Source organism: Pelophylax lessonae, assembly GCF_965119305.1.
Source record: "Pelophylax lessonae genome assembly, chromosome: 1".
In the NCBI taxonomy this organism is placed as follows: Eukaryota; Metazoa; Chordata; class Amphibia; order Anura; family Ranidae; genus Pelophylax; species Pelophylax lessonae.
The window spans coordinates 140,816,459-140,842,671 of NC_138768.1; the positions used below are offsets into that span (position 1 = coordinate 140,816,459).

At 45.8% G+C, this 26,213-nt stretch overlaps 1 pseudogene across 1 annotated transcript in view; it reads right to left on the minus strand.

Annotated features, from left to right (window-relative positions):
- The window catches only part of LOC309544370, a 40,544-nt pseudogene extending 16,250 nt beyond the window's left edge, over positions 1 to 24,294 (minus strand). Inside the window, exons 1-2 of the transcript in view lie at positions 23,766 to 24,294; positions 20,764 to 20,813 (exon numbers count right to left, since the gene is read on the minus strand). The product of the transcript in view is annotated as an uncharacterized misc_RNA (transcript). The remainder of the gene's footprint in view (positions 1 to 20,763; positions 20,814 to 23,765) is intronic.
- Positions 24,295 to 26,213: the final 1,919 nt, after the last annotated feature.

Below are 26,213 nucleotides of genomic sequence, written 5' to 3' on the forward strand. Positions count from 1 at the left end.
GTCTCTGCGGACGAGCATGAGATGTCTGGGATTGATGGTCTCGGCCTTCGAGGCGATTCCCTTCGCCCAGTTTCACACGCGGGGTCTCCAAGCGGAGATCCTGTCCAGGTGGGACGGGCGACCTCAATCTCTGGATCTTCAGATCTCGTTGAGCCATCGCACCAGAAGGGATCTTCTGTGGTGGCTCCAGTCCCCGATGGTATCGGGGGGCAAGTCCTTTCGTCCTATCTCATGGACAGTGATCACCACGGATGCCAGCCTGTCGGGCTGGGGTGGCGTTCTGGGCGTTCTGTCCGCCCAGGGAACTTGGTCGGAGGGGGAGTCCTCCCTTCCGATCAACATTCTGGAATTGCGTGCGATACATCTCTGCCTTCGTCGCTGGACGGACAGGCTGCAGGGCTGTCCGGTTCGGGTGCAGACGGACAATGCCACGGCGGTGGCCTACATCAACCACCAAGGGGGCACCAGGAGTGCCCGAGCGGCTCGGGAAGTGGCCGACATTCTGTCTTGGGCCGAGACTCATGTCCCGGCGATAACGGCAGTTCACATTCCGGGGGTGGAGAACTGGCAGGCGGACTATCTGAGTCGCCAGACCCTGGATCAGGGGGAATGGTCTCTCCACCCAGCTGTCTTCCAGATGTTGTGCGCGAAGTGGGGTCTTCCAGATGTGGACCTGTTCACGTCTCGTCTGAACAACAAGATGAGAAGGTTCGTGGCAAGGACGCGCGACCCTCGGGCAGACGCGTCAGACGCGTTGGTGGTCCCGTGGCATCAGTACGGACTGATGTATGCGTTTCCACCGATTCAATTGCTGTCCAGGTTCCTTCGCAGGTTGCAATCGGAACGCAGCACGGTGATTCTTGTGGCGCTGGACTGGCCTCGCCGGTCCTGGTACGCAGACCTCGTGAATCTGGCGGTCGACGCCCCATGGCGTCTACCTCTTCGAGAAGATCTCCTGTCTCAAGGGCCGATATTCCATCCTGCTTTACAGTCGCTGGCTTTGACGGCCTGGCTGTTGAGACCGAGGTCCTGAAGGCTAGGGGTCTCTCCCCTGAGGTCATTCGCACTTTGATCAACGCGAGGAAGCCTTCCTCAGGGAAGGTCTATTACCATACTTGGAAGGCCTATTTTGCCTGGTGTGAGTCCAGGGGGTTTTCACCTCGCACGTACTCGGTTTCTCGAGTGTTGTCCTTCCTTCAAACGGGTGTCGACCAGCGTTTGGCGCTGGCTACGATCAAGGGTCAGGTGTCTGCGCTGGCCGTTCTTTTTCAACGTCCTGTGGCTTCTAACTCCTTGGTTGGCACCTTTGTTCAAGGGGTGCGGCATCTGGTCCCTCCTAGGAGGGAACCTCTGCCTCCTTGGGACTTGAATATCGTTCTATCTGTGTTACAACGTGCTCCTTTTGAACAGATCAGGGAGATCTCGTTGTCTATGTTGTCCAAAAAGGTCGCCTTTCTGGTGGCGATCACTTTGGCTCGCAGAGTGTCGGAGCTGGCGGCTTTGTCCTGCAAGTCTCCGTATCTGGTCATTCACTTGGATAAGGTGGTCTTGCGACCTAATCCTTCTTTTCTTCCGAAGCGAGTTTCGGAATTTCATCTCAATGAGGATATTGTCTTGCCTTCGCTTTGCGCGAAGCCTAAACATCCGAAGGTGGTGAGGTTGCACTCTTTGGATGTTGTTCGGGCGATAAGGGTTTACCTTAAATCGACTGAGTCTTTTCGCAAGACGGATTCTTTGTTTGTTCTTCCGGAAGGTCCTCGGAAGGGCATGGCGGCGTCGGCTTCTACCATCGCCAAATGGATCAGACAGACCATTGAACAGGCATATGCTTTGCAGGGAAAAGTTCCCCCTATGCCTGTGAAGGCGCACTCTACTAGATCTCTGAGTACGTCTTGGGCCTGTCGTCATGGGGCTTCTGTGGCCCAGGTGTGTAAGGCGGCGACCTGGTCAACCGTACACACTTTCACAAAATTCTACAGAGTGGATGTTCAGGCATCGGCAGATGCTTCCTTTGGCCGCAAGGTTTTGGACCCCTGGCGTTTTGGGATATGTTTTTTATCCCTGGGTTATTTGCTTTTCCTGGGTTGTTGCTCCTGTTGAGCAAGTTTTTTTCATGTTGCCCAGCTGGTTTCCTTCCTTTGGTAAGGTTCCTTTCTTTGATGTGGAGACTGCGTTGCCTTACGGCGCGGCTGCGTTTCCCACCCCTCATGTTTGCACTGCTTTGGGACGTCCCCATTGTGATGAATATGAAGATGGCGGCGACTGTCGGAGGACGTAAGAGAAAACTGAATTTTTGTAAAATCTTACCTGTAAAATTCCTTTCTCTGAGTCCTCCGACAGTCGCCGCCCCCGCCCCTCTTTTGGGGTTTGGTTGTATACTCTACTGCTATTCCACTGAAACTGAGATATGGATGCAGGAAGTAGGAGGGTATTGACTGAGGGGACCACTCCCTGGGGGTGGGATATGTTAAAAGCTTTAATGTTAACATATTCTGTTGCCTAGCTACTCCTTCGGAGCAAAGTCTAATACCCCATTGTGACGAATATGAAGATGGCGGCGACTGTCGGAAGGCTCAGAGAAAGGAATTTTACAGGTAAGATTTTACAAAAATTCAGTTTTTTTTTCTTTTTCTGAAAATGCTAGTTGCTTGGTTGGGATGCTGACTGCATTGTTCTGATTCAGTGGAGGTATACAGATTGGGACATGTGAATTTTAGCAGACTTTCCTGACATACATGTTTGAGGTCAGAATGTTATAAAGATAGTAAGTCAGCATAATACCAACTAACGGGCATTATCAGGGAGAGGTTGGCAGTAAAGGGCTTATAGTTCACTGATCAGACCTAGCCCCCCTTTTCCCAAACACACACAAATTCACAGAACTCTGCTAAGGGCTAGGGGTGTCATAAGTAAAGTGTAATATGCCTTATTATAGGTAACTTAGGAGGCACACCTGTTTTAGGCTGGGTTCACACTATTGCGATGACAGACATTGCATGTGATTTACACCGTATTGCTGTGCAGATCACATGCGATGTCTGTGCGATACAAATTTTGCCATACAGTTTGTGTGATTAAATTCATATCCCATTCAGACCAAAACAGTGCAGGACCCTTTTTTTGGTCCGCACTGGAATCTGATCGCTTGTTCACACCTATACGATCCAATTCCTGCACAATTTCAAAGTTCACACTGTGGTCTGTTTCTCATCGGGGGTGTCATTAACTGTACATTGACATCCGCAGCGGTTCGCAGACGTCAGATTGAACCACCAGCGATTTAGGTGCAATTCGAAAACCCACACAGGAATCGCAGGATTTCCCGCATAACACCAGTGTGAACCCAGCCTGAACCTCTAAGGCCCCTTTCACACTTGTGTGACTTGTCCTGCGATTTGGGACTGCAAAATTGCATGACAAGTCATTCTCCATTATTTCCAATGAGTACCGTTCATATCTGTACGACTTGAAGTCCCACCAACTTCAAAGTTGTCCCTGCACCACTTTGGCCCAATTTTAATGTGTTTTGAGGTCCAAAGACATAGGCATTGCTTCAAGCCCAGTCAAAATTACATCAAAATCGCGATAAAATCGTTAAGTTGCACAAGTGTGAAAGAGGCCTAAGGGCTCTTTCACACGGTCCGCCTCCGCAGGCGGATCCGTGTTGCTCAGCGGGGATCGATCCGCGATCCCCGCTGAGCCGGCGGATGACAGCTCCGTCTCCGCTTGCAGAGCGGAACGGGAGGTGTCTCAGCACCCGCTGCCCTCTATGGGGGATCGGAGGAGAGCGGACCGCTTGTCCGCTCTCATCAGATCCACTCCGCTCCGATTACTGAACGGATGGAAAAATAGGGTTTCCATCCGTCCAGATTTCAGCACAGGATCGGATGCGGATGGCAGCGGGTGTCAGCGGAGGTGACCTCCGCTGACACCCGCTGCCCCATAGAGCTGCATGGAGGATCCGATCAGATCCGCCTAAAAAACTGACAGGCGGATCTGATCGGACCGCCCGTGTGAAAGAGCCCTTAAAGTCTTCACCACTGTGCTGTTAACACACAAATTGAACATGGTTTTCAGGTGGCCGATTAGGTCATATTCTGCAGGTAATACTGCCCAGCAAACACTACAGGGGATTATTTATGCTATACTATGATACAAACCATCTCACCCTGGCATGTGTATACCTCCCATATACAAAACAATTTATCAAGATTTTTCCTTGTATCCAATATTTACTATAATCTGTACCCAGAACTAGCTACATGTTGTAATGCATATCAGGTCTGACCTGCGTACTACTCTCTAAGAATAAGAATGTGTGGTGTGTAGACATGCATAAGAGGAAGCCTGTCAGACCTGCTATGCCTTAGAATGTATACCTCAATATAGCTGCTTTTGCATTTTAGGGGGTCATTGGGGGATATGGTAGGGTCAAATCATTGCAGCACATGCTGTATCCAGCACATACATTTCAGCGCTGCATATGCTTCTCTGCGGGGGGGGGGCGCTCTTTGGCATTTTCGCCCTGGGCACTAGTTGACCTTGTCCCACCACTGGTCACTGTCACTCAACTCCAGCTACCCTATATACATATATACTGCTCACCCAGCTCCATCCTGCCAAAACCCCATAATTCATGCCTACCCAACTCCATCCTTATTGCCTGCCTACTCGACTACATTCACTAGGAATGCCTGCCTACTAAACTCCACCCTGTCCCCACTTCATACTGCCTCCAACCAAACTCCATCTTACCCTGACCCTACCTACTGCCTGCCTACCCAGCTCTCTACTGCCAGCCTAAATCCATCCTGCACCAAACCTATACTGCCTGCCTATCCAACTGCCCTATATAGACTTCTCACCCATCTCCGTAGTGCCCCCACCCTATACTGCCTGCCTACTCAACTCTATCCTGCCCCCACCCCCACCCCATACTTCATCCACCCAGAATGACTGCCTCCTTACGCAAGTCCATCCTAACCTGACCCTGTACTGCCTACCTACCCAGGTCTATACTAGAACCCTAAATCCATCCTGCCTACACCCTGTACTGCCTCTGCCTGCCTAACCACCTGCCCTATATAGACCGCCTACCTACGTCCATCCTGCCTCCACCTCCACTTCATTCTGCCTGCCAACCCAATTCTATATAGACTTCCCACCCACATACCCTGTTCACTGATCTTCTTTCTGTCTCTGCGCAACATTGCCACCTATTTTCACCCTGCCCACTTCCCTTATATAGCCTGAACCCAACTATATTCTGCCTCCGCATAAACTTTCCATTTCTGCCCACCTCCCATTTATAGAATATCCATCCACCTCCATCCTGCCCCTACAAAACCTGTCTTCCTGACTTCATCTTGCCTTCCTTCCCCTATATACTGTAGTGTGCCTATCCACCTCCATCCTGCCCCTACATAACCTGACCATCCATCTTCACCATTCTCATCTCCTTTATATAGACTGCCCACACACCTTCAGGCTGACCAACTATCTTTATCCTGCCACTTTGTATATTGACCCCCCAAAATAATACCTTGCCACCCCTTTGCCACCCCTGTTTTAAAAGTCTAGCTCCGCCACTGATATCAAGTCCAATGTTGCTGCTGGAACAAATAGTTTGCACCGAGCACTTTAAGGACTATATTCATTGATACATTCACCTATATATTGTCATTTAATGAATCATTCACTTGTAATTTATTGGTTCATATGTATATGTGATTCATGTGAGACATAACATTATTTATGCACTGGCACTTTATTGTGAGTTTACAGCTGAGCGCAATAACCCCCATCCATTTTCACATATTGCGTTATCACGTTTTTATTGCTGCTCGCTAGAGGAAGGAATTCCCCATTTTTTCACATTTATTTATTTATTTATTTATTTATTTATTTATTATTGTCAAATATCACTCTGTTTGCGCAGTCCCCTTTTCGGCTTACACCGAATTTTGTTTTTCAATGGTAAATACTGGCCTCACTGCCGAACCAGCTAAGGTGTACATAGTGTGGGCCACAGCCTCTGCCTTCTGGTCAGCCAGGTCCTTAAAGGCCGGGGACTCTTCAACCGGAATCATGGTTGCCTTGTTTAATCTGGAAACCGGAGGGTCCACCACCGGTGGCACAGTCCACTTCTTAGGAACCCCACGGGGACGCTTTAGTCATCCCCTACTCCCCCCCCCCCCACAATTCTGTCAAAATAGGCGGGGAAAAGGAAACACCTTTGCCGCTCTGGCTGGCTCGTGAGTGCCAAAGGGTACCTGAGCCTTCGTTGCAGCTGCGTCCTCCATCTTCAGGGTCTCATGCACAGATGCAATCAGTTCATCCACCAGCGCCTTTTCGTGCGCAGTTGCAGACGTGGAGGAATCATCCTCACTATCAGAGGATTCCAGGCGTGTGGTCGCAGTCCCAGAAGGGTGACCCACATCCGCGGCGGCTGAATCAGATTCAGGATCTGATGAGACAGATGAGGCAGGGGCGCTTTTTGCTATCCAGTCGCCCAAAAGTTGCCTCCACCCTGGACACAAGAGACTCCAAGGCCGCCGTCAGTGCATGGATGGATGGTTGAGACCCGGAGGGCCCTGCAGCCAAAGAGAGGGGATCAGGTGGGGACACGTGCTCCAAAGACTTCATGAGTCACCAGGGGGACCCCAGAAAAAAGTATAACACACTGCTAAGGGACAACCCCCACCGCTCTGGCAGCACCACCTGGTCGCCAAGCACAAGGCACAAATCAATCCTCGGGAGAGGAACCCACCAAACTCACTGCCCGCCGACATAGGCACCTTCAACCACCAGGAGAATCTGCACTACACGTGCGGCGATCAGGAAGCTAAATGATCCAGGAGTCAGCACCAGGGGATAAGGAGGGGCTCCCATCACCAAAATTGCTGCCCATAGGGCTAAACTATCATGGATGCCGCTATTTGCAATGGCAAACCACAAGAAAATGGCCGCCGAACTACATAAACATGGCCTCCGTGTATATGAATAAATACATAGGCTACAAGAAATTGGCATACAAGGACCCAAAATTGGGAGACCAGGCCTCAGGACAGATCCAGGCAGGACGGAGGGGCCTTGGCAGGAGCCCCCATCAGGTACAACCCCCCCCCCGCACAATCGTCCAGTCAGCGACGGCGCACCTCCCCCCCCCGGCCCCCATTGCCAGTTAGTGCCCTGCCCCCTCCCCAGCAAAGTGGCCGGACCACCTAAAAAAAATACATCCCCAGCGTATGTGGAGGGGGGAGTGGCAGCATGAAGAACCTGTCCTGTTAAATCGCTGTATGGTCTTGGCCACCTTGCTGCAGCTCAGCTTCAGCGACTTGCCAATCTTCTTATAGTCTAACAAACATACATACACCTTTCAGGCCAAAAGGGGAAAGTACAACATATCTGTTGCAGGTGCTCACCTCGGCTCACCACCGTAGACCATAAAGATACCAGAGAAAGATACGGCCGCACTCCACAGCTATGATAAGATTATGAAGTTCCTATATTCATCGTCAGTCCAGACAGACAGGGGACAGGTAGAGAGGTTAACGTTTCACATGACACACCGTGTGAACAAGCGTATATATATATATATATGAATAAATATATTTATTTATATTTCTCCAAGTGGTGCTTTAGTCAGGAATTCAATAACCTGAATAAACAAGTCATGAAGCAGTTAATATCACTAAAAGCAAAATCACTGCGATTATTAAATTATCAATTAAAAAAATTGAACAAATGGCTCCCGAAGGAGTAAGCTACACAAGTAGCAGCAATCAGATTTGCATGTTTTACAGTGTATGATATTAACCACTTTAGCCCCGGAGGATTTGGCTGCACATTTTTTATATGAAATTCTCCAAAAAAAATGTAAAAATCAAAAGTTTTTACGATTTTAGGCCAATTTGTTTTCTGCTACATATTTTTGGTAAAAAAAAAATCGCAATAAGCATGTTTTGATTGGTTTGCGCAAAAGTTATTGCGTTTACTAACTACGGGAAAGCTTTATGTCATTTTTATGTTCTTTTTTTTACTAGTAATGGCAGCGATCTGCGATTTTTTTTCTGGGACTGCGACATTGCGGCGGAAAGATCGGACACTAACTGACATTTTAGACACTTTTGGGGGTACCAGTGACATTACTACAGTAATCAGTGCTAAAAATATGCACTGTTACTGTAAAAATTACACTGGCAGGGAAGGGGTTAACTGTACCGGCGATCAAGGGGTTAAATGTGTCCCTAGGGGCGTGATTCTAACTATCAGGGTGCATGGCTTGTGAAATAATGACAGAGACATGCGATCCTATATAGCAGGATCACATAGCCTCTGTGATCACTTCAGGGAGAATGACAGACGGCTGTGTTTACATCAGCCGTCTGTCCTTCTCTCTCTGCTGCGAGAGATTGTGAGTGGCCAGTGGCCATCGGAGCCACCGGTCACACGCGCTGGCTCCCCAGCTAACGAGCGTGGGCGGGAGCGCGCTGGCAGCGGCCCCCTAGAGTCTCCTGAGCGAGCGACATAGGGCTACGTTACTTTGCCCAGCAGCAGAGTGCCGCAGTAAATGTACGGTGGGTGGGGCTGAAGTGGTTAATTGCTATAAGAATTCTATTTGTGTAGCATACTCCATAGGGAGACTTCAATTCCAAGGAATCATTTGCTATTATTCCTAGTGAATAAGCTTTAGAAATTGTAGAAGCAGGGCTGAGCTACTAAAAATCTCATGTGTAGCTGTAGCCTAATAGCCTAAAGAAGTGACTGCCAGCTGGGTATTTGTAAAGTGTGTTGAGGCTCTATATAAAATCAGGGCTTTTTCAGCGGGAACGCAGTTCCAGCACCTCCAGTACTAAATGCATGTAATGGCAAGGGATGCTGAGGTGTGCTTTAGGATCTATTTATGCTGGCTGTTGGAAGATCTATTGTTGCTGGGAGGGAACTAGTGTTGAGGGAGGGTTTCTTGACGCCAGCTGCTGGAGGATCTATTGTCGATTAGGGAAAGGTAAATTATTGCTGGGAGGGTTCTACTGTTGAGGAAGGGGTCCATTGTTTTTGGCTGCTGTAGGTCTGTTGATGCTGGAGGATCTATTGTTGCTTGGGATTCAATTGCTGCTGGGAGGAATCTACTTTTGAGGGAATGGTCTATTGCTGCAGGAGGATCTATTCTTTCTGGGGTAGGGGGGTTAAATTGCTGCTGGGAGGAATCTATTTTGAGGGAGTGTTCGAATGTTGTTGGCTGCTAGATCTATTGTTGCCAATGGGGGGGTCTACTAATGCTGGGGTGGATCTATTGTTGCTTAGGGGGTACTTTGTTGTAGGGGATACTGTTGTTAAAAGGAGGGGGTTTCGTTGCTGGTGTAGCTCACTCCTAGTCAGGTGCTAGATAAGAGAGTGTAGTTTTGGCTCTCTCTGCTTACCAGAAGAGCAGTAGGCAAAATATTGATGCACTCTGGTTATCAGGGAGCAGGATTTGTAGTTAGGTCAGTGTGCCCAGTGTGTGATTGATCTGGTCTCAGGGAGTGTCCCCAGCTGATCCAATGGGGAGGCACGTTGGATGCTTGAGGAAACCTGACCAATGACACATAGGCTTTTAGTACTGTCCCAGGGGTTGGCACAGACAGTGGTGCATTATGGGACAGGGTACAAAAAGCCACAGGCACATGAGGTAGCGGTCTTTGGCAGGAAGCAGAGTCCCAGGAGGAGGGTGGCGGCTGCCTCCTTTTCTGCAGCAGTTGATGGTGGTTACAGGCAGTTGGCCTGGTGTACCAGTAGCACAAGACTGAACCCAGAGGTCCAGGAAAGCTGACTGAGGAGTTGGGGCACTGCGAGACTCTGGAAAAAACAGTACTGTAAGTACAGAGGATCTTGCCCAGGGGTCTGCCAGGAAGGGGACCACTCCAGGTAGTGCAGTCAGTGGACGGGTGTCAGCTAGCCCAGAGAGAAAGGGGGTACTAGGGGAGTACCCTGAAGAGAAATACTATAGGAACACTTATCTCATCTTCATTCAAGTGGCAAGATGAAGTAGCGGCCTTGCCGCATTTTCAAGTTAGAAGTCCTCAGCTTTGTGAATAGTTAACATTTGGAGTATCCCCAGTGGCGTCACTAGGGCGGTGCGGTGGGTGCGGTCCACACCGGGTGACACCCGCCAGAGGGCTGACACCACCTAAGCCTAAACCTCCCAACCTTCCTTCCTGCGTGTGCGGGTTGTCTACAGTCTTCTCTTGTCAGTGTGTGTACGGACTCGGAGTACACTCACTGAAGCCGCCCCTCCCCTTCTTGCTGTGATGTTTACTTTCTATACACATGCTGCTTGAATGGCATTCTCCGTCAAGATAAGAGAAGCTGGGACGAGATAAATTGCAGGTAACCCTTCCACTGCTGGCACATTATCACTGGAAGGGATCATCCATGTTCTTTTTAACTTCAAGAAAATTGAACTTCAACAGTATTTTACATTTAGGAGAGTGCTGCTGTAATAGGTCATGTACTATGCATCCAGTCTCTTGTATACTACAGAAGCATGTCCGCAATCTCCAACAGCCCCTGTACTATGTCCGCAGTCTCTGTCCGTCTCCTGTATAATGTCCGCAGTCTCTGACCGTCTCCTGTATAATGTCCGCAGTCTCTGACCGTCTCCTGTATAATGTCCGCAGTCTCTGGCCGTCTCCTGTATAATGTCCGTAGTCTCTGACCGTCTCCTGTATAATTGTCCGCAGTCTCTGACCGTCTCCTGTATAATGTCCGCAGTCTCTGTCCGTCTCCTGTATAATGTCCGCAGTCTCTGACCGTCTCCTGTATAATGTCCGCAGTCTCTGGCCGTCTCCTGTATAATTGTCCGCAGTCTCTGACCGTCTCCTGTATAATGTCCGCAGTCTCTGTCCGTCTCTTGTATAATGTCCGCAGTCTCTGACCGTCTCCTGTATAATGTCCGCAGTCTCTGTCCATCTCCTGTATAATGTCCACAGTCTCTGACCGTCTCCTGTACTACGTCCGCAGTCTCTGACCGTCTCCTGTATAATGTCCGCAGTCTCTGACCGTCTCCTGTATAATGTCCGCAGTCTCTGACCGTCTCCTGTATAATGTCCGCAGTCTCTGGCCGTCTCCTGTATAATGTCCGTAGTCTCTGACCGTCTCCTGTATAATTGTCCGCAGTCTCTGACCGTCTCCTGTATAATGTCCGCAGTCTCTGGCCGTCTCCTGTATAATGTCCGTAGTCTCTGACCGTCTCCTGTATAATTGTCCGCAGTCTCTGACCGTCTCCTGTATTATGTCCGCAGTCTCTGTCCGTCTCCTGTATAATGTCCGCAGTCTCTGACCGTCTCCTGTATAATGTCCGCAGTCTCTGTCCGTCTCCTATATAATGTCCGCAGTCTCTGACCGTCTCCTGTATAATGTCCGCAGTCTCTGACCGTCTCCCTTATAATGTCTGCAGTCTCTGTCCATCTCCTGTATAATGTCCGCAGTCTCTGTCCATCTCCTGTATAATGTCCGCAGTCTCTGTCCATCTCCTGTATCATGTCCTCAGTCTCTGACCATCTCTTGTATTATTTCCAAAGTCTCTGACCATCTCTTGTATCATGTCTGTAGTCTCTGTCCATCTCTTGTATCTTGTCTGTAGTCTCTGACCATCTCCTGTATCATGTCCTCAGTCTCTGACCATCTCTTGTATCTTGTCTGTAGTCTCTGACCATCTCTTGTATCATGTCTGTAGTCTCTGTCCATCTCTTGTATTATTTCCACAGTCTCTGACCATCTCCTGTATCATGTTAGTAGTCTCTGACCATCTCTTGTATCATGTCTGTAGTCTCTGACCATCTCTTGTATCATGTCTGTAGTCTCTGACCATCTCTTGTATCATGTCTGTAGTCTCTGACCATGTCTTGTATCAGAATTAAAAGTAGCAGAATTAAAAAGTGAATGGGAGATGAATTTACATTCCTGTTCTCTAAAAATGATGAATTTACTATGCTCACAATATACCAAGGATTTGGATAATGTGAACAATGACATCAAGCAATTATATCTTGAAAATGCATCTTTAATAACTGACCCCTCCTTTTCCCAGAGAGAAATAAAAATGCAGAAACAATTAGAATCCTTTGTAGGTAATCTAATAAAAACAAAAGAAAAAAAAGATTGCCAGAGATAAGCAAGCATATCAACAAGATGAAGCTTATCACTGGACTAGAGAAAGAAACAATAAACGAACAAAAAATCACTATTCAGGCTCTCTTCATCCACTAACACACAATAATGATGTTAGCGATTCAGACATCTCGTCTCTATCTTCCACTTCCTTCTCACATGTGAATACCCAACACCACACCAATTCTAATAGTTCACAGAAACGCAAAAAAGATAGTAAAAGACATTTTAATACGTCTTCCAAACGCACTCCTTTATTTCCCTCTGAACGTCACCCAACACTTCCTCAATCTCCATCTCAATCTTCATTGAACTTTGGAGATTCAGGCCATGACAATCCTTCAGCCACTTTGAATCCAAATATCACTATTAATTCTTCTAAAGTAAGTCACAACACGGTGGTGAACAGTGATGTTCGCACGGCACCTATTTTCCAGCCCCCAAAGAGCCAACATAGTTAGCAATCATTCTCTGAACCTCAGAGTTCTGACTCTGACGCTTTGAGAGTTATAAACTTATCAAGTAAAAAATTAAATGAAGCCCAAATACATGTTCTATCTCTTGGTTTAACCTATTGCCCTACTCAAAGGATCGATACTTTCGAGCTAATTAAGGATGTTCACTTGTTTACTCGTAGATTGATGTTCAAAGTAATTTACGACAAAGATAATCATCCTCCCGATCAGGTTAATCAGCTTCATTGTAAGCCTGTACAAAACCATGAACTTTCCATGGCTGAAATACAGGCGCTCAATGACTTGATGGACCTCTGGGAAGAAGGGGAATCGTCAGGTTGGCCCTTCACCGAGGAGTTATCTCAACCCTTGGTCACTCAAAAGGGTTCTGCAATGGAAGCTACTTTTCCACCCCCGTCCACCTATAAATCTAAATCTCAATTTTTTACTTTGCTGCAATCTAACCCTAACATCTGGGCCTTTACCCAACAGGTGATTAGAGAAATTAAAAAAACAAAATGGAAAGATTTGAATTCCTCCAATCTGAATGAAAGTCAGATTATGGCTATTCGATCACTTCAGAACGACCCCTCCCTAACTATCAAGCCGTCAGATAAGGGGGGTAACGTCGTTGTAATGGATACTACAGGATATGAGGCTATGGTTTTAGACATTCTAAACAACAAAGATTGGTATAGAAAAATCTCTGAAAGCTTTTTAGCAAGAATTGTCATCAAATATCGTCAACTTATTTCTGAGGCCTACTCTAGAGCTCTGATAAATAAAAAAACATGGGAATTTTTGGATATTAAAGATCCAAAAACACCCACTATGTATGCTTTACCTAAGGTTCACAAGAACCTGAAAAAACCTCCAGGCAGACCCATAGTCTCTGGCAATGGATGTCTGACCGAGCGAGCTAGTCAGTTGGTGGATGACTATCTGCGTCCCCACGTATTGGCTTTACCTTCCTATATTAGGGACACTAGTGACCTGATTAAAGCCATAGATGGTATTCAGGTCCCAAAAGATGCATGGCTAGTGGGCATTGATGTGGAGGCCCTCTACAAATCGATTCCGCATCATTGTGGAGTTAGAGTTGTGGAGAGCTTCCTATCCGAGAGAGGTGGTTCCTCATTGGAATACAACGCCTTTATTATCTCACTGCTTAGATTTATTTTGTCCAATAATGTCTTTTTGTTCAACGGCTCCCACTACCTCCAGGTGCAGGGGGTGGCTATGGGGACCAAGTGTGCCCCCTCTTACGCCAACCTGCACCTGGGGGGGTGGGAACGTGACCTCTTCTCCAGGGACGATCTTGAGTTATTTCTCTCTTGTGTGCTCCTGTGGAGAAGATTTATTGATGACATTTTTATGATTTGGACGGGTTCTTTAACTCTATTACTGAGATTCTTTGAAGTTTTGAAAACCAATGATTTCAATCTCAAATTCACTTATGTGTATAACCAGAAATCTTTGAATTTCTTGGACATTACAATCTATATAGGTGATGACGGAACTTTAGGCTCCACCCTTTTTCGTAAAACCACTGCAGGTAACACTATTCTGAGAGCAGACAGCTCTCACCCCCAGCCGCTTGTATTTAGTATACCTTACAGCCAATACTTAAGACTACGACGCAATTGTACTAAATCAGAGGATTTCGAGAGAGAGGCAAAAAATCTACAAAGACGGCTCTTATGTAGAGGATATAGTAGGGCTTGTTTAAAGAAATCTTATCACAGAGCAAAAAAATTGAATAGAACTGATTTAATTTTTGGCAATAAAAAAACAGACAATACCAATGGGGTACGCTTAATTACACGATACTCGGGTCAACATGACCAGGTACGATCAATTTTAAAAAAGTTTTGGTATCTCTTGGAGGCTGATGAAAAGGTATCTAGACATATTGGGGATCGTCCCCAGATAACATTCAAAAGATCCCGATCATTAAGGGATCAATTGGTCCATAGTCACTATACCCCTTCTGGCAAATTCAACAGATCACTGACTGGCACATATTCTTGCAGAAGATGCAACTTCTGCAGGTATTTGCCCAATACCAGTGAAATCATTCTTCCTAATGGTAAAATGTATAGACCCAATTTTTACGCAAATTGCCAAACCATTGGGGTCGTATATATAATATATTGTAGTTGTAAAGCCTTCTACATAGGAAAAACAAAAAGACCTTTCTTTAATCGAATTCGTGACCATGTCAAACTTGTTAAAAACAAAAAGTTTGAAAGTCCCATCAGCCGTCATATGGGCCTCTATCATAGTTTCAATGATAAAATTATGACCTTTTTTGCTTTGGAACACATTCCACTCAATGAACGTGGTGGAAGTGTAGACAAAAATTTATTGCAACGCGAAACTAAATGGATATTTAATTTATCAGCCACTCAATATCCTGGTATAAATGAATCCATCAGTTTCAAGCCATTTCTTGGCTAGGGAAATGTCAATACAATGTATTGCTAGCCTCACCCTAAATTTTGGGGTAGGAACTAACAAATTGGACTCTGTACATATGATATAAGTCCTTTTTTTGTCTTATGTATCACTATTGATCAATATGTGTTCTAAATTTTTTGGGCAGATCAATCTGCATTGTATTTTTCAGATGCAATCCATCTGTGTGTGATTGAACAAAGGATCCTTCTTTGGTCTAACTTTGTAACAATTTCCTGATCCTTGCTGGTAAGTGTATGCGACTATGGGTGCTTAGGTTGGATGGTGAAAGCATTTTCATCCTATGGGAGGACCCTTGGACTGAGTATAAATTTCCTGCTCCCATCTTTGTTGCCCATATGGGCACCCGCGGTGCCCTACAATTATTTCCAGGCATTTTGGTCCTGCCTGGTTAGTAGAGACACCGCCCCCTATTCCCAGCCGTCCTCTATTGGAGCCCTTCAAAATATATTCCCAATGACTCTTCTTTTTTTATTTATTCAATTATTGAATTGATTAATTGTGCTTTTATTATAGTATTCTTGTTCTGGGTCTTTGTATGCGACGGAGTTCCTATAAGATCCTTCACAGTATATATTGTAATACATCTATGCTGGAATTTAATCTCTGGCATTTTCTTTTATTATGTCATTTTCATTTGCTTAGGACTGTTTGGCCCACTTGGAGGATAAACCTTTCCTCTATTTGGTCTATGTCTTCTTTCCTCTGCACTTCCTTGCTTACAGCGCCATACATGGTGGCCGGATCGGATGTTGTTGTCCTCGACTTCCGGTTTCCGGTCTTACCATGTGATGCCATCGCGCTGTAGTGACGCACTTCCTCTCTGGGTTCCGATTGGCCGGTGGGCATGACTCGCTCTCACTCCCTCGGTGACGTCAGACGCCGAGGGAGTGGAGGAGATGTATAAATGCCGGCGCAAATGGTCAGTATTCCACTAGACCACCGGGGAACAGGACGTTTGTTCGGAGACACATGCGGTAATGGAATTTCTTTCTGCTGGCTTTTATCGATTTATGATTTCTCGCTTATTGAATATGACGATTCAACCTCTCCTTTTCCTGTACATTCTGTCTTATCCCCTATGCAGCTTCACATTGGAGCGCACCATTCCAAGATTCCTTCTGATTTAACTAATTCCTACAGAATCTTCTCATAAGAAATTTGGATGCATGTAACACTGGATCACCAGGGTAAATGGCATTTCTACCTTATATTCTTTATAATCAATACAATGTTGGCAAGTCCTTCCTTATGGAAGATATGCTCATAGTACTCTCTCCATTGTTTTAAAGGAATACTTCTCCTCTTGGAAATTGTGGGATATCTTCTCCCTCACCATTGATATTGGGGCGCCCTTTGTGGTACTCCTATACCCTTGAACTAACCTGGTAAATACATTCATTGTGTTATAATTGATATCCAGTCCCCTATAGGATATCTATGTAATTTATATCTTCCAATTGTATTCCTATATTGCAGTCTCTCATCACTTTTTCATGTGCTATTTCTGGCTTGGCTATCATCTCCTCTATGGGTCAACGTTAAGGGGTCAGGTGTCTCAGTCCCCTCCTCCCCACTCACCCCTGTCTCTGCACCTACGTCGCCTCCACTTCCGGCAAACAAAAAGGTTCAGGTCTCTCTAAGGTACTTTTTGTCATCAGTATTAGAATTACGGCAAATTTATGCGGGCATTCAATATAGGACTATTGATATATGCCCTATTGTAAGTGTAATTATATATGTCCTACTTTTATGTTTTTTCTTTGTAATTTAGAAATGTTCACTCTCGAGAAATATCTATCGAAACTCCTGAAGAAGCTATTATGAAGATGGCGAAACATGTAGAGTTGATATTATCGAGTGCATTTTCTTGCTTTTAACATTTTAATTAATGTTGTGTTTTGTCCCAATCCTATATGTTTAATAAAATGTGTACTTTTTGAGAATCCAGATTTTTCTCCATCATTTGCACCTTTAAAGTCCCACTTTGCCCCCTTTATTGTAGTTACCATTTGTTTCCGGGATGTGGTGCTTTCTATTGTCTTAAATCTCTAGCAATATTTTTCAAAATGTCTTGTATCATGTCAGTAGTCTCTGACCATCTCTTGTATCATGTCTGTAGTCTCTGACCATCTCTTGTATGTGGGAGGAATTTTGTCCTTTCCTTACCCCTACACTGAGTTACACACCCCTGTCTCCTGCACTCTTTTTGTTTTGTACTCCTATTTTTTTATACATTACACACTCCTGGGCCCTGCGTTCTGTGTATTATGTACTCCTGGACCATGCTCTCTGTGTGTATCATGTACTCCTAAACCTGGAACTGGCTACAGCCTTCTGTGCATTACATTCATCTAAATCTTGAACCCATTGCATTACGCACCCTGGACCACTGGAGCCTGCACTATGTATCCTAAACCCGTCACTGGCTGCAGCACCCCCCAACCCCTGTGCTCTGCTTTACACACTCTCACACTATATACATAATACTGTACATTATATACTTCTCACCAAAGACTTCATTGTCTCAATAGTTGCTGGTTGCTATGCAGTCCCTGACTATTTTATTGAATTTATTCTTTAGGTAGGCTCAGACAAAGCAATCAAAGCATATTTTATAGGTACAAGGAAGTCTGGGTTTTGTTTAAACATATCCCTTAAGCCCCTCCCACAATTTACCGCAAGCTAGCATGCCGCAGGTCTTTTCACTCCTCCAGTGTCCCTCATTCTGAAGTTCAAAAGTTGGGAGGTATGATTAAGCGGTGACAGCAGGCTCTTTTCCTCGCTCAGTCCACCAGAGAACAGGTAGCGAGCTGCAGGCTGTCAGTTTATCTTCCCCACTTCCCCCCCTTATTTCTCCTGTCAGCAGTGCAAGACAAGAGAGAGCGGCTCTCATCTGATTGCCGCCCAGCTCACTGCCCGGTCTGTTTCCCTTCCCGCTGGCCACCGCGGAGGGCCAATCAGAAGAGACTAGGGGGGCATCATGGGACATGTAGTCCCGGAAGATTGGCAGCCCCATTTCTTGTCCACAGGGAGCAGACCACAGCCCCCATCATGCACTCTGCTTGGGGGAGAGATTGAGGACTGGGAACCTGGGAAAAGGCTGAGGGAGTGAGTGCTACACCATAAAGAGGACTGTGCTGGGGGAAGTCAGAGAGAGCCACACTGCCCAGAACCACCAGAGAAAGGGCCATGCTGCCTCCCAGCACCAGCAGAGAGCGAAAGACTGCGTCACTGCCAGGGTACAGACGGGCTACACTACTGACCAAAGTCAGCCTGGTTAACCCAGAGGGAGCAAACGTCTAACCGGAGGGATCACTGCTGCAATTTTTGCTGGGTCTGGCAGAATGGCCTGTCAGCCATTATCCGTTACCGCTCCTAGGGATTGAGCCATTAGGAAGTGCCTAACCTAATATCCTGTAGGCCTTATTGACCGTCGTAACCTGCTACAAAAAACTCCCAACGCTGAGCTGCTGCCCGGCCCGAATATAGGGGGGGGGGTGACACCATGTTTTACCTCACCAGGTGACACCAACCCTAGTGACGCCACTGAGTATCCCACTTATCCCTTCTCCCATCCCAATTTCAATAAAACCACAAAAACAACATCCCTGGACTGATCTTTGACTGAGCCAAGAACTGAAAGTGTTAAGTTTCTGCAAACAGTTGCTACGGGTAACCCAGGGGAATCCCTAAAGTGTAATATCCAGCAGTCCTCTCTAGGGGGCAGTGCTACACTGGCTACAGGGGATATATTTTACAGCTTATCATTACCAAATTCCATACAATTTACTTAGCACTGTAAAATGATACTTAGTTCTGTATTCTCCAAAGGGGGTGGCGTGGTACTGGGAGGTGGATAGGGGAAGGAATCAAGGGACAGTGCTCGGAGGTGGGTAGGGGGTAAAGTCGGGGAAGGGGAGGGGGGCTTGAAAGGGGGAGTTCCTTTTCTCTGAGAAAAAAAAAAAGAGTTCTACCATATGTTAGGCTTAGGTACTAAGGGAGCTGTAGCCCTTAAAAATACAGTCAGCAGACAGGCAACACTCACAGCATAAATGGAGATTTTTCTAGTAGGCCTTTGTTGGATTGTTAAAAAAAAATACTTATTTGTATTGCCATTACAATTCTGGGGTTATAAATGCAAGTGTATGCTGTGCCTAAGGGTCTTCTTTAAAGAGGTTGGCTATGGTGAAAAAAAAAAAGCCTCAAAAATGACCAAATGCTTAAGAAAAAAAAAAATTATGCATGGGTAGATTTGAAACATTTTAATTTCATTCAATTTTGATGATTATGGCTTACAGCTAGTGAAAACCCCAAATTCTTTGATTATTATATGGGACCAATAAAAAAAGCTGAGTTATACTTACTGGTAACTCCTTTTCTAGTAGTCTTCCAGGACAGCCCATGAGACCTTAGGGCTCCTCCCCCAGGACAGGAAACACATTCCAAAAATTTAAATAAAAAGGCGGTCCCTTGGTCCTCACCTTCAGTATTTCATGAGAACCGTAGGACATCCTGTAAAACATACATATATATATATATATATATACACATATCATACATTATACATAATACAAGCCAAAACCGGGTGGGAATCCGGCTGTCCTGGAAGACTACTAGAAAAGGAGTTACCAGTAAGTATAACTCAGCTTTTCTCAGAATCGTCTTCCAGGACAGCCCATGAGACGATGAGCAAGAAACTTACCAGTCTAGGGAGGGACTACTGCCTGGAGCACCTTCCGACCAAATGCCTGTTCCTGAGAAGAGAGGAGGTCCAGGCGATAATGTCTAACAAAGGTCGAAAAGTTAGACCAGGTAGCTGCCTTACAGATTTGGTCTGGTGAGGCACCAGCCCTTTCGGCCCAAGACGTGGACAAGGCCCTAGCAGAATGTGCGTTGATGAAAGGTGGAGCCACATTTTTCACTATATAGGTTTCTGTGATAGCCTGTTTTATCCACCTAGCTAAGGTGGCTTTAGAAGCTTTTTCCCCTTTATAGGAGCCGGAAAACAGCACAAATAAGGTATCACATTTCCTGAAGGTTTTTGTCACCTCGAGGTATCTCAGAAGGGCTCTTCTGACATCTAAAAAACTAAATTCTTTCTCTTTTTCGTTACCTGGGAATTTACAAAAGGTAGGTAGTATAATATCCTGAGACCTATAAAAGGAAGTAGCTACCTTGGGTAAAAACCTTGGATCTGTTTTTAGCACTATCCTGTCATCAAAAATCATAAGAAAAGGTTCTCTGATCGAGAAAGTCTGTAATTCACTTACCCTTCTAGCTGAAGGTATGCTATATAGAGTACACTGGCTAAGGAGAGGCTGCTCACCCAATAGAACTAGACAAGAAGGGATGCCGAGGCATCGACCCCCAACGGGTTTTTAGGCAGCATATGAAATAATGGGCGTGGAGACAAAAATAATGTCAAAAAGTAGTAAAAAATGTCATCTTTAATAGACAAAACTTGAAAAGTGACAAGTGATATACATAAATGTAACAAAAAATACAAAGTTAAAAACAACCCCTAAAGGGGGAGTATGTTATGAGCTCCTGGTGTAGATACAAAAACATGATAGTCTCATTGCAACATGATATTCACAAACAACATGGTCATTGCAAAATTGGTTACAAATGACACGAAAAGCACCCCAAACCCCTTGGAGGTTGGGGGCAAACAAACCACGACGCGTTTCGACCTACAGACGGTCTTCTTCAAGGGGATTGTGAAATCTAAAAAGAGCATATCAACATTAGCACAATGTTCATATCAAACAGTAGATATATATCTGTTAGAACACCTTTGTGTATAGTTTTACCATTTAGCGCAATAAGCGGCTGAAAGCCAGGGAGCTGATTGAGAGATAGGGATCCACAGACTTTTCAAGGGCATAGCCTCTTGCTCCATGCAGGGTGGAGTAGGCATGCAGGCCTACAAGGACTCACCAGGGTCTGGTCACCACAGAGGGCAAATGGCACCTAAAAAAAATATATATATTTTGCGTTCTTATATCTTATTCTGGAATTGTAAAGGTAGAATCCCCAATGAGATCTGGGATTTAACGAATTGAAACAGCAGGGGAGAGTGACGGGCGGTGAGCTGGATAAAGAAAGACTGGGATGGGTGTGCGAAGACTGGAGACGAGCAACAGGAAAATGGAGGGAAAAACAGGTACCCATGAAACCAGAGCCAAGTGTGTAAAGGCTGAGAGTGTGGGACAGGGGGAAGTGGAAGGAACCTGAAGGGTAGCCTGTAGAGAGAGACCCACGTGAAAGAAGGTGGGGATAAAGATGGAGGACATGCAGAGACCAAACCAACCAAGGAGTGAAACACCCCAGGTCGGGGCAGTGAGAGAAGGAGAGGTAGGCACCCTTGTGATCGGTAAGATGTAAGAGAGAGACAAGACCTGAGTGAAGCTCAACACGCCGGACTTACCCTGTGTCTGCTGCAAGTGACATCCAGACATTCTGGTCTAACATCAAGAGGAAGGATCCTGGTGCCGGTGTAAGCCTAAGTGGCTTAAATACCTGTTGCGCAGAGGGCTACAGGTGCCCTCAATGAGCGGGGTCAGCGTGGTCCGCAATGGCGGACCAGGTGAATCCCCCGGCGTTCCGGAAGGGGAAGTGCGAGCCTCCCGCCGGCGTCCGCCGTCACCTAGACGACCCGGCCCATCTAGTGCGCATGAGCGGGAAGGAAAGCCCGCGCATGCGCATCAGAGGGGAACGGGCGGCCGGGATCCGGAACGGCGCCAGCATGGGGATGCTCCCTCTAGCGGCCGAAGCCGCAAGAGTGGAAACAGAGAGATGGTCACGAATGGCCGAATCTCTCCCCATGCTGGGAGACACGCAATACCGCAATCCACAGTGCAAGGCAATGGATGAGAGCCCCGGAGGAGGAAAGGAAACACCCGAACCTCCACAGAAAAGTCTGGGATGATTAATGTATCAATGAAATCATACCTAAAATGTTCATTATGGAGCAAAGACATAAACATTTTTTGAAAAATTGCTACAGCATAACACTGGAAAAATAATACAAATACATGAGCATAAATACACAGAATCATGGAGAAGAAATGTCATGGACAGGGACACAAAATACATTATTCGACATTCATATGCAATTGGGATTTGGCAGGCAACATTTATGTAGAACCCTGAAGTACAGAGGAGTACAGAGAAAGCCTAAGAGCCCCATTGGCTGGAGGAAGAACAATATGATTTTGAACCAATGGGAAAGGACTGATAGACATAATGGACCAGAAGGTGACTTAAAAATGGAAAGAAGAATGGAATAAGAAAGAAAGGAACGTCAGCAAGGCCTAAGATAGCATATATTAGGAGAACCATGCTCTTATTGTGTTTTACCAGAAGTAAAACCCTTAAGGAAGGGAACAAATGAAATAGATTAATTTTAACCCGGGGCTGCAGTCGCCCTTAGTTTATAAATCCACTTCTGTTCCAATTGTAATAAAAGTCTATTCCAGTCGCCCCCACGGTCCGGAACATGGACTCGTTCCAAGGCAGCGAAAGTGACTTTGGGCATTATTCTATTGTGTGCTACCACCGCATGTCTGCCCAACGGTAAATATAAATTACCGATTTCCATGCTGTACACATGTTTAGAAAATCTTTTCCAGAACTCTTGTTTAGTTTTCCCAATGTAGAATGCACCGCATTCACATTGGAAAATATAAACAACCCCCTTAGTCTGGCAATTTACGAAATGTTTAGGAACAAACATTTCGCCATTGGGGAGTTTAAAAGTTTTTCGCTTTTCTATATATGGACAGTGAGAGCAATGTCCGCATGGGAAAGTGCCCGTGGTGGGGCAGTGTTTTTTGCTATTGTCGCGATATTCGCTACATGTGAGCTTATCTTTTAATGAATTAGCTCGATGAATGTGATGGCAGGCACAGGGGGAATGAATCTCTGGATTTTTGGGTCATCGGTTCATAGACCAGTGTTGGTTGATAATATTACGAATGGCAGAGTGCTGGCGTGAGTAGCGTAGAATTATGCGAGAGGTGTTGCAATCAGAAGTGGTAGAATTGGATGGTTTTTTAGGACCAAACAAGAGTTCTTGTCTAGTTTTGGCTAGGGCTTTTTTGTATGCTCTCTTAAGGCAGGACCTGCTGTAGCCCCTTATTAATAATCTGTGTTGAAGAAGTGCAGCCTCCTTTCTAAATGACTCATCACTGGAACAGTTCCTGCGCAGCCGCAGGTACTGTCCGAATGGAATCGAATTCTTGAGGGGAACCGGGTGAAAGCTATCAGCATGCAACAGGGTGTTGCCGGCTGTGCTTTTACGGTATAGTGTACTGGAGAGACGACCGTTCGAGGTGCGGCCAATCTGGACGTCAAAAAAATTAATGGTGTTTTTGTCATAGTTCAAAGTGAACTTGAGATTTAGCTCGTTGTTATTCATTTTCTCTACAAATGCCAGCAGAGCCGTGGCTGAACCCTCCCACACGACAAAGATATCGTCAATGTACCTTAGCCAGGTAGAAACCTGGCCAGTGTACTCGACGAGATTCTCGTCTGACAATAAGGTACGTTCCCACTCCCCCAGGCACAGGTTGGCGTACGATGGGGCACAACATGTCCCCATCGCCACGCCCTGCACCTGGAGGTAGTGGGAACCATCAAACAAGAAATAATTGTGTTGCAAGATGTAATCCAAACCATTGACGATGAAATCATCAAATGGTTTGTTGTGAATGGATTGTTGGCATAAAATGCGCCTAATAGCTGCTAATCCTTTGGGGTGGGGTATGCTACTATAGAGGGCCTCAACATCCAGAGTGACCAAGAGAGCTTGATCCGAGATGTCGAGTTCCTCTATAGTTTGTAAAAAATGTATTGTGTCTTTGACATATGACGGCAAAGCTTGTACATGCGGTTGGAGATGTGAGTCAATGACTCTATTGAGATTTTCTGTAATGCTTCCATTACCGGATATGATTGGACATCCGGTGGGATTAGCTGGGTCTTTGTGGATTTTTGGAAGACTATAAAATGTAGGTGTACGGGGATATTTGGTTTTGATGAAGTCATACATGTCTTGGGTAATGATGCCTGCCGTAAGGGCCTGATCAATGAGGGTATTAAAACCCTCATTGAAGCGGATCACCATACTGGCAGGTATTGGTCTGTACCACTCTCGATTGCCCAAGATCTTGAAGCACATATCCTTGTAGCCCGTGATGTCCATTAGGACAACATTGCCACCCTTGTCTGAGGGTTTGATTACAATGTTGTTATTTTTTTGTAAATTTTGTAATGCTAAATATTCAGTGTCTGATAAATTGGAAGGTATAGGACATTTTTTAGAGGTCTTTTTGACTGTCTTCTCCAATTTAGCTATATCTCTGACAACCTGCTGTACAAAGATGGCAATATTGGGATTTGTATTTAATGGAGGGAATTTGGTGGAGGGTTTCTTAAAAGAGTGAGATTTAAACGAAAACTCTGCCTCAACATTGTCGAGGAGTTCCTCTAAATCAATTCGATCGATCAAGTCGAGTGTATTGTTCTCCTCGTACAGCAGGGTTAAATCCCGTAGGGCCTTAAATTCGCGCATGCTGTATTTTGACCAATCTGTATTGTCAGCATTGGTATTAGATCTATCGTACATACATTTGAGGAGTAACCGACGGGCAAAAAGGTGTAAGTCAGTAATGACTTCAAACGAGTCGAAGTTCTGTTCGGGACAGAAGCTCAGGTCTTTAGATAGTACCTGTTTCTCTGTGGGGGTCAGGGCATGTGAGGACAGGTTCACCACATTGAGTGTGTTATCTAGGTGCGAATCAAGTGGGGCAGTATGCCCCTGCCTCCCCTGCCTTTTTGTGGGGGGCCGGTCCCCCGTAGGGAGTTTAAAGGCCCCTGGGCCCCTGGAGGAAAGGATGACTGACTTGTATTGCTCGATGTGTCAGAGAGCAAAGACTGTGTTTCCAAGGGCAATACGGCAGAAGAAGATGATGGTTGGGTAGGTTGTACCGTGTATGCGTAATCAGAGTCAGCCTCAACAGTCTCTCTCTACAGGCTACCCTTCAGGTTCCTTCCACTTTCCCCTGTCCCACACTCTCAGCCTTTACACACTTGGCTCTGGTTTCATGGGTACCTGTTTTTCCCTCCATTTTCCTGTTGCTCGTCTCCAGTCTTCGCACGCCCATTCCAGTCTTTCTTTATCCAGCTCACCGCCCGTCACTCTCCCCTGCTGTTTCAATTCGGTAAATCCCAGATCTCATTGGGGATTCTACCTTTACAATTCCAGAATAAGATATAAGAACGCAAAATATATATATATTTTTTAGGTGCCATTTGCCCTCTGCGGTGACCAGACCCTGGTGAGTCCTTGTAGGCCTGCATGCCTACTCCACCCTGCATTGAGCAAGAGGCTATGCCCTTGAAAAGTCTGTGGATCCCTATCTCTCAATCAGCTCCCTGGCTTTCAGCCGCTTATTGCGCTAAATGGTAAAACTATACACAAAGGTGTTCTAACAGATATATATCTACTGTTTGATATGAACATTGTGCTAATGTTGATATGCTCTTTTTAGATTTCACAATCCCCTTGAAGAAGACCGTCTGTAGGTCGAAACGCGTCGTGGTTTGTTTGCCCCCAACCTCCAAGGGGTTTGGGGTGCTTTTCGTGTCATTTGTAACCAATTTTGCAATGACCATGTTGTTTGTGAATATCATGTTGCAATGAGACTATCATGTTTTTGTATCAACACCAGGAGCTCATAACATACTCCCCCTTTAGGGGTTGTTTTTAACTTTGCATTTTTTGTTACATTTATGTATATCACTTGTCACTTTTCAAGTTTTGTCTATTAAAGATGACATTTTTTACTACTTTTTGACATTATTTTTGTCTCCACACCCATTATTTCATATGCTGCCTAAAAACCCGTTGGGGGTCGATGCCTCGGCATCCCTTCTTGTCTAGTTCTATTGGGTGAGCAGCCTTTCCTTAGCCAGTGTACTCTATATAGCATTCTATTTTGGTGGTTAAACACCGTTCTCTTGCCCCCACCCCGGGTACACTGCGGAGCAGTATTTTATGTGCCATGGTTTTTGTTTTGTCAGGTTTTGACACTGTAATCAACCACAATTTGGATTCAAATC